General features: G+C 51.9%; 1 long non-coding RNA gene across 1 annotated transcript; it reads right to left on the reverse strand.

The window, feature by feature from the left end:
* Nucleotides 1-765: 765 nt before the first annotated feature.
* Nucleotides 766-6,758, reverse strand: LOC138745464 (uncharacterized). The gene is made up of 4 exons (XR_011346282.1): nucleotides 6,630-6,758; nucleotides 5,316-5,505; nucleotides 4,574-4,654; nucleotides 766-1,245 (listed from the first exon to the last, which is right to left on the reverse strand). It is a non-coding gene; the product is annotated as an uncharacterized lncRNA (long non-coding RNA).
* Between the last annotated feature and the right edge of the window lie 2,106 nt (nucleotides 6,759-8,864).

The raw sequence follows: 8,864 nt of genomic DNA on the forward strand, positions 1-8,864 counted from the left end.
TCCCCAGTTCCCGTCCCCCGCTCGCCTCCCCCATTCCCCTCCCCCTTCCCTTCCTCCTACTCCTAACCCTAACCCCTAACAAAATCCTAAAACTAACCTTAACTCTACCGATACCCCCTACCACCACTCCACGTCCCCTAACTCTACCCCCATCCCGTCCACTAAGCCTAACATTATCCCTACGCCTATGCCGCCCCCTAACCCCAACCCTAATGCTACCCACAATCCCCTAACCCCAAACCTCACTCCTCCTCTACCCCCCTGCTCCTACCCCCTTCCCCTATACCTAACACAAGCCCACTTCCCCGAACTATAAACCTAACCATAAACCAAGATATAGCCCTACCCCATGTCTCCTAACACTAACCCTAATGCTACCTCTACAATGCTCCTAACCCTAACCCTAACTCTACCCAAGTTCCCCAACCCAAAACTAAACCCTACCCCTATCCCTTACAACCTACCCCCTTCCCCTAACCCTACCTCCTACCCCTTCCCCATACCCGCACCCCCTACAACTACCCCCTTCCCCTAACCCTACCTCCTACCCCTTCCCCATACCCACACCCCCTACAACTACCCCCTACCCTATCCCTTACAACGTACCCCCTTCCCCTAACCGTACCTGCTATCCCTTCCCCATATCTGCACCCCCTACCACTACCCCTACCCTATCCCTTACAACCTACCCACTTCCCCTAACCCTACCTCCTACCCCTTCCCCATCCCCACAACCCCTACCACTACCCCCTACCCTACCCCTTACCACAACCCCTACCCTTACCCCCTTCCACTACCCCCTTTCTCCTACCCCCTTCCCCTCCCCCTCCTTCCCCTAGGTTAGGGATAGGAAGGGGAAAGGGAAGGGGGAGGGGAAGGGGAGGAGGAGAAGGGGAGGGGAAGGGGGAGGGTTAGGGGAGGGGAAGGAGGAGGGGAAGGGGAGGGGGTAAAGGGAAGGGAAGGGGAGAGGGGAAGGGGAGGTGAAGGGTGGAGGGCTGGGGTTAGGGCATAGGTGTGAGGGCAGGAGAAGGGGAAGATGAGCGGGAGGGGGTTGGGATGGAGGAGGGGTAGAGGAGAAGAGGGGAAGTGGGTAAAGGGACATGGAAGAGGCAGGTAAAGGGGTTGGCAGGGCCAGAGGGAGAAGAAGGGGAGGGGTTCAGGCCTGATGATGTTGTCCGTCCTCTGTTCAGCTGGGATGCGAGGTTCTTCTGGACTCGTGTCTTGTCTCTGAGATCACTCCTTCTCCTGGGAAGAGAAATACGACTGATAGAGATACTGTCTCTAAGCCCTGATCACAATGACTTTGGAGGGTCCCAACTCTTCCCCCATCATCCCCCCTACCCCTGAACACTGGAGCCTTTCCCCTTCCTCTGCTTTACCTGAGGAAGTCTGTTTTGGCGAAAACCACAGTCTCTCTCTGCAGAGCTCAGAGCAACGTGTCTCCATCAGGCAACACCCTGGTTCTCCACGATATGGCAGCAAGATGCTAGACAAATCATGGATGGATCGGTCGAGACCGTTCAACTGATCCATCTGAACCTACCCCACAACAATGTTACCCTCCGCTCCCTCACACCAGTACCCTCCATTTTTCTTTAATTCCTGTCCATATTAAAATCCTTTTCATGCCTTTTTTGGACCAGCCTCCGCTACTACCCAGGCAATGCATTCCAGCCACCCACTACATTCTGTGTGAATAAAATGTACCCCTCACGTCTTGCCTAAAGTTCCCTCAGCTCACCTTATTTAGACGTCCTCTGGTATTCTCGCCCTAGGAATGCACACAATATTCCAAGTGTGGTCTGACTAGAATTTTATACATCTGCAATGTTACCTCTCAGTTCTTGAACTCAATACCATGACTCCTGAAGGCCAGCACACAATACACCATCTTAAACTCCCTCTCAATTTGCACAGCAACCTTGAGTGATTTATGGAGCAGGATCTAAATATTTCTCTGTCCTGCACACTGTTCATTATCCTGCCATTAACCAAGTGCTCTGCCCACAAATTCTTGTAATCCATATTCAGTAAAGATATTGGTCGAGATTAAGCTAATTTTAATGGGTCTCTAACCTTCTTTGGAATAACTGTTATTCGTGCCCTTGAAAAAAGCTCTGGAAATAAACCTGGACCAGTTGCTTATTTAAGTACATCTGTATTTACAGGATTGAACTCCATCTGTCATTTCTCTGCAAACTGGATGACCTATGACAACCCTCTGCACTGTCTACAACATCTCTACCTCTGTGTCATCCCCTGACGTACCCACCCTTCCACTCCCATCATCATTCATAAAAATCACAAAGAGCAGGGGTCCCAGAGCAGATCCCTTTGGAGATCCACTAGTCATTAATCCATCTACTACTACCGTCTGTTTTCTGCAGACAAGCCAATTCTGAATCCACACAGCCAAGGCTCCATGGATCCCATGCCTCCGGACATTCTGAATGAGGCCACTGTGGGGACCTTGTTAAGCACCTTACTAAAATCCTCGTGCAGCACATACAGTCCTTGACTTTCATCTATTTCCTTTGACACCTCCTCGAAAAACTCAATTTGACTCGTGAAGCAGGACCTGCTCCTCACAAAACTATCCATGAGTTTCCCCAGCATGTTTGGGCATTGCCCTCGGCCCCAGCATCTGCAGACTTCCTTACCAGTGCCTCCCTTACCCCTTCCCAGAGCTTCCACATCCATTACAACATCAAGCATTGCTGCCCAGTACAGGCCCTTTGGCCCATAAAGGCTATACTGACCTTTGTCAATGTTCTCCACACCTTTACCTGTACCACACCCATAGGAACATAGGAAGTGGGAACAGGAGTAGGACAAAAATGGCCCATCGAGCCTGCTCCACCATTCAATACGATCATGGCTGATCTAATTTATGACCTAACTCCACCTACCTGCCTTCTCGCCATATCCCCAAATTCCTCTATCATGTAAAAATTCTGTTCCCTTACATCCACATGCCCATCTCAGAGACTTTTAAATGTACCTATTCTACCAGCCACTACCTCTTTCTCCGGTGACGCATTCAAACCACTCAAAACTCTCTGCATAAAAAAAATCTCCACTCACCTGAAGCGGATGCCCTCTGGGATTTGCACCTGACACTTTCGGAAAATTTGCTGGCTGTTCATTCCATCTAAGCCCCCCACAATCTTATTTAGAATAAGTTATTAAGCTGTGGAAGGGGAAAGTTGGGAGAGGGAGGAGGGGAGAGAGCTGGTGTGGGAGGGGTGAGAGTTGGTGCGGAGGGGACAAGGCCGTGTTGGGGAGAGGGATCAGGACGCGTTGAGGTGGTGAACGGGCAGACACTACCTGCCGAAATAAAGGAGCAATAAGAAGGCCATCTCGGGATCTACCAGCATCTTCTGGGGCTTGATGTCTTAATGGAAAACCCCCTGAGAATGGATGTAGGCCAGGCTCTGCTACAGCTGGTACATGAACATCTGGCAACTCAATGATATAACATGACCCACTCTGCCTCCACACTGGCCGGGTCTGGATCCTGAGGGTAAGGGGAGGTGGGTGAAGGGCCCCACCCTGCCAATCAACATCCATCCTCATCATCCTCTCCACCCCTCTCCCCTCACTACACTTTCTTTCCTCACCAATACCCATTGAAACCCTCATGCACCCTTCATCGATATCCAGTCCCCAGTGAGACTCAGCCAGTAAACTCCTTCATATGCTCCAACCCCACCATCCAAGCTTGCCCCAGTGGACAACTTGACCACCCAGACCCAGATGTAGATCATGGGAATGGGCTGCTTGGCCTTGTTGAAGTGCTGGGCCATGCAGTGAACCGTCTCAGGAACATAGTCCAGACCCAGATTCAAATAAACCTACTCTTTCTCTTGGACACAATACAAACATGTCAGCTGGATTTACCCTCCAACACCCAGCGCCTCTCCCAACAGGAGTGCCAGCCCCTCCTGCTCTCTGTAGGCCTGATGCCCCCAGTGCTCAACATAACGTGGCATGAATCCAAGGGCTCAGCGAGCAGAGCGTCAACAGGCCGTAGTGGACCCGTCCGCTGCCCCATCATTCGGCTTCTGGTGAGACTGCACAAAATGTGCAGCTCTGACCGCCCTCCCTCGTGAGGCAAGGATTCACCGGGAGAGAAAACCATTGACGTTTTGAGATGAGAAATGTTTGCAGCCGGGTGTTGGCTGGGGTCGAACATGTGGAGGCTGAGTTGTTGGGACGATTCAGAGCAGGCGTTGATTTGGAAGCGCACCAAAAGGTTCTGGGGAAGTGAGTTATGGGGGAAAATACATTCGTGAAATGAATTGGGAAAACAGACTCGAGGGGCTGTGTGGCCGAATTTGGCGACCTTGTCTTGTGGTCTTGGCTGCTGCTGTCTGGATTTGAAATGGCAAGAGGTCATGAGTTAATGGGTGAGGAGCAGGGCAGCCAGCGTCAAAGAGTCGGCACTGGTCAGAGGGGCAGGATGAAGGCAACAGAGAGGCTGCAGCGAGACAGATCGATTGAAGGAATGGGGAAGGTAGCAGCAAATGATATGTATCAGAGTGGGGGTGGGGTGGGTGCAGGTGGATCTTACCTTGACTACAGAGGAGTAGAAGTTGAGAAGAGGGACGATGATGGTGTGATCCAACTTTCGCACGATCAGCAGTTTGCGGTTCTATGGTGAGAAAGGAACATCAGCAAGGGTGGGCGATGGGTCGGGGCCCTGAGGGGCGACGTCCAAGTTGAGGGGGGAGGTGGGGAGGAGATTCTTCAAGAGGTCAGAGGTGGGGAACTCCTAGGGAGGCCGAAGTGGGGGACTTTTCGAGAGTCAGTGGGGGGGACTTTTCGTGTCGCTGGAGTGGGGACTCGTCATGGGGTTCAATGAAGTATCATTTCAGTTTTTATGATTGTTTTCCCAGCTTCTACTAAACAATTAATTTGCAGAAAATCTCTGATATTTGCCAGGTGTGTGTGTGTGTGTGTGCGTGTGTGTGTGTGTATGTGTGTGTGTTTGTGTGTGTGTGTGTGTGTGTGTGTGTGTGTGTGTGTGTGTATGTGTGTGTGTGTGTGTGTGTGGGGTGGGGGTTGTGTGTGGGAACGGGGGGTGCTGTTGTGGGATTGTGAGACTTTCTCTGTTTCCAAACCCCATGGCTGCTTTGGTCTCTGTCAGATGCTCCTCTTTCCACCCACCCTTCAAAAATGTGTTTGGGGTGTTTGTCAATTGGGTGTAATTGTGTGAAACGGGCTCATGTGTCGCAAGGGCCTGTGAACGTGCTGTAGACCTAAAGTTAAATATCAGGGTGTTCCATTTCCACACAACTGCTCCTCCCCCTTACCTTGAATCTCTTGTCTTGCAAGATCTTCTTGATGGCAATCAGCTCTCCGGAGTCCACCAGCCTTGCCTGGTACACCACACCGAAAGATCCATTGTCGATGATTTTAACATCTGTGCAGGACACCACCTTGGGGACGTTGGGTCCATGACCCGGTGTGGCCACCTCTGTTGTGACCTTATTGCCATGTCCTCTGGGGCAGAAGCAGCAGCATTTACACACCCAGGGGGTACACAACAGGTCATTTATCCCAACCCAGCCTTGCTGTCCAGGTTAGTCTCTACCCCTCCCTCTAACTCCCTTCCAAGGGTCACCAAAATGTCAGAATTGCTCCTCTGGTGGTTCGTTCCAGCCTCTCAGTAGAAATATTGCCACCCCAGGTCCCTCTTTGATCACTCTCCTCAGACTGAGGCCAGTTCCGCAGCCGTTCACTTTGTTTACAACCCTCCCTCCATGGGAGGATCGGGTCATCCTTGACCTTCAGCACGTCCCGGGGAGATGAACCACTCTGAACCCTACCACGGGTTTAGCAGAAGCCCTCCACATTCCCAGAAGCTCAGCAACACCATGATCTTACATGATGCAAGCGAGACCTCGTCGCCTGAGGGAGCAGTTGGTGCGGAGAGAGCCCCACTCTTCACCGCTCAACTCTGTTGGGTCCGCCGCAGCAGAAACACTTTCTAGCACCTTCATCCAGGTCCACTGGTGGAAAGAATCCTACCCCGGTTGGGGGGGTGTGGGGGTGTATGCAAGGGAGAAAGGGATCTTGTAACCATGGGGAGGGGTGGCGGGTGGAGGAGCGGTCCTGTCTCTCAGTGGACAGATCCTATTCCAGGTGGAGGGGGACCTCTGACCCATTTCTGTTGAAAGGTCTGCCTTCCATCCCCCTCGCAACTTCTCTTCTCCCTCAGACACCTCACACTCTCCCCTGCCCCGATTCCTCTACCACACTCTCATCCCTCACCCAACACCACCCCCATGGTTTCCCCAGTGCTTTCCGTCCCCTCGCACCCCATCCCCCCAGCTCAACCCTATGTCCCCTATCTCTGATCCAATCTCCCTTGACATTAGCCTGTGGTGCTACCCCGTTCCTTTGTTCTCCCCTCCACTCCTACAGACCCCATCCCTGTATCCCCTCACATGCCATTGTTCTCCCCTCCCCAGTCCCCTCCAGCTGCCTCATAAAGTGCCCTGCACTCAGGATGGGGAGAGGGGATTAAATGCAGCCTCCATTCTCTCCGCCCACACTGGGTAAAGGATGGTGCCAGAGGAGGTTCTGTCCCAGTAGGGGAGCCTGTAACAGGCTCTTTATCTCACCCATGGGCGCAGGGTGCTTCCAAACACAACCTTGTTGATCAGAGGGTCCCTGGGATGAGACAGCGTCCTACTCCGACACGTGGGCCAGAATCCCCTTCCAGGAGAGGTATCTTTCTCTTCTTGCTGTGCCATGGCACAACTCAGCTATGGCTGCCCCATGCAGTGACATCATCACCCCCTCTGTGTCATCATCTCCCCCCTCTGTGACACCTCCCCTCTCTGTGACACCACTAGTGTAATGGGCAGGGACATCCAACCATTTAAATCCTCCTCAATTTCCCCAAGCAAGGGGAGAATAATTCAGCTGGTCTAAATTACTCGTTCTTATCTATTCTAACTCCTAGATATTTGATTCCATTTTTCCTCCACATTTGTTGACTGTTTTCTTGACATTGGCTCTAATTCCCCTTCCTAAGTGACATGATTTTGCACATATCCCAACAGAACTTATACCCAGAGATCTCCCCATAGTCCTCCAGGGTGGAGCACAACTTGGGCAATGAGTGTGTCGGGTCTGTCAGATATATCAGAACAACTTCTGTAAATAAATTGATTTCATGCTCTTCCTGGCCTGTTCTGAAACGTTTAATGCATGAATCCTGGCAAATGGCCTCAGTTAATCGCTCCATGGCCAGTACAAACTCACTCACTGGGGGAGTGGGGGGGAGTCAGACCTTGATTGGCATTCCTGTTGGCTACCTCTGTCCCTCTCATCTCGACATCAGTGGCTCAGGTTGGGGGAGTCTGCGCTGCCTCCTGCAGTGCACAGCAGCACTGCTGGACCACCTTTATCTCCTTATTTTCCTGGGCCCTCTCCAAATCTTTCCTTTCTATGATCTCACATTGGTTTCTCAGGAGAAACACTGGCAGCCAAAAGGCACCCTCTGATTCCCCTTAGATTTTGGGAACCCCGACTTCTTGAAGTGGGACAACACGTGGTGACCTATTTTCTCAAGATGTGGATCCAGGAGCTTGGACCAGTCTACCAGTTTGCCGTGGTCCGTCAGCATGCTTGCCAAGCTCCCCAACCCTGCACTCTCGTCAGTTCACCCGCAGATCTTGTTCTCCCTGCCTGCACTAGATTTCCTGTCCCGATTCCAAAGCATCTCCACTGCAGCTGTGTTCATTCGGAACTCGAAGGACCCTGCTCACTGCACCAATTATTATGTGTGTGAAACTGATTCGAGGGTTCCCAAGGGTGGCGAATTTGAACACAGTTGTCTTTTATTGACACATGTAGTGAAGTTGCACGAGGCGTAAAAGACACACACAGTCACAAACTCGCCGGATTAATCGATACACTTGCAACCACTCGTGGATAGAAGACTTGACAATCAACTTGTCATATACGATAACTTGAACAGGTCATTCATTCACTCATTGATCTTGGATGCCTGTGGGTGGTAGGGGATATGCAGGTGGCCCCAAATACTTGGCATCACCACCCATTGCTGGTCGGACGTTACCCGATAGAGTATTCCACATATGGAGCACGCTTAAATGGTGCTTGGTCGGCCCGCTGGCAGGACATCTGAGTATGTGCTGACCATCGTGAGAACATATCACTTTTTATTTTGGCAGGGGAGAGGCCTGATATGGTCAATTTATCAGACTTGGCCAGCTCCCGAACCCCAGCGAAGGTGGCCCTTGGTTTTAATTGCTGACAAATAGGGCATTTGGCCATCACAGTTCTTGCAACATCATGAGACCCCCAGATCCTCTGTCCATCATAGTGCCCCCATATTCCCACATTTATGATGCACCAATGCTGCCAAGGCTCCGTGGTCACTCTGCTTGGGGAAAATAGTGGCAGAGCATATTTGAGCAGCTCAGTCCACAGTGGCATCGAGTCAGCTTCAGCGGTTTTCCTGGAGGTGTGTCCATCCGCGTGGTGGACCCTGACTATTCTTTTGTTGTTCCACCTCTCAGAAGATCTGCTAGTGCTGTTGTCCTCAGAGCAGGCAGCCATGGATCTGCCTCCCTGTCTCCTGCTACCGACCCATCCATACTGACGTGCTGTTTGGCACAGCCCAGAAATCCTGTGGCACTAATCGGAAAAGAGGCTCCTGGGCCCGCCTGGTTGTCCCTTTTCGGATCAGTGCCACAGCTACCAGCTTGGACAGTTGGCTCTCCCCTCCACCACACCCTCTTGTGTCAGTACTTTATCTGTGGTGGGCTGGAGTGCTCCCACTTTACACCGTTGTTTTTCGCACCTCCACCAGCCCGAGCCGTCAG

This window comes from Narcine bancroftii, chromosome 11, assembly GCF_036971445.1.
Source record: "Narcine bancroftii isolate sNarBan1 chromosome 11, sNarBan1.hap1, whole genome shotgun sequence".
Taxonomy (NCBI): Eukaryota; Metazoa; Chordata; class Chondrichthyes; order Torpediniformes; family Narcinidae; genus Narcine; species Narcine bancroftii.